Below are 461 nucleotides of genomic sequence, written 5' to 3' on the forward strand. Positions count from 1 at the left end.
TGTATCGCCATATATACATTTGGTAGATCTAGATTAGATGTAACATTTTAGCACAGACCTAAATCAAATATAATAAGAAAAATACTATGCTCCTTTATGCATCAAAGCAAATGGGATGTCTATACTTTAACACATGGCCTTGTTCGGTGAAGAGGGCAGGAGTGCGTATTAACAAGCTGAATCTACCTTGGACAGGTCTAAAGGTGCCCATAAACCTTACGATTATCGGACAAAACTTTTCCCCATCCCCATCCTGCCCCGATTATCGCAAGGTTCAATCAGGCCCATTGGCAGAAACATGTATGGCAATGCAAGCAGTGGTGACATCAGATGTCACAGAAGTATGCTGTGTACTTTGTGAATGCAAAGTCTGAGTGGAAGTCTGGATGCCCCTGCTTTAGCTAATGCCTTCTCTGTTAGCAGTAAAACAGTTTATACCAACATCTAGTGTTTCTATACTG

The 461-nt window shown here is 41.0% G+C and overlaps 1 protein-coding gene across 1 annotated transcript in view; it reads left to right on the forward strand.

Annotated features, from left to right (window-relative positions):
• The window catches only part of GOLGA2 (golgin A2), a 62,580-nt gene that overhangs the window by 12,996 nt on the left and 49,123 nt on the right, over nucleotides 1-461 (forward strand). The window lies entirely within an intron of this gene.

The sequence above is a fragment of the Nanorana parkeri genome, unplaced genomic scaffold, assembly GCF_000935625.1.
Source record: "Nanorana parkeri isolate BGI_ZX_2015 unplaced genomic scaffold, ASM93562v1 scaffold717, whole genome shotgun sequence".
NCBI lineage: Eukaryota > Metazoa > Chordata > Amphibia > Anura > Dicroglossidae > Nanorana > Nanorana parkeri.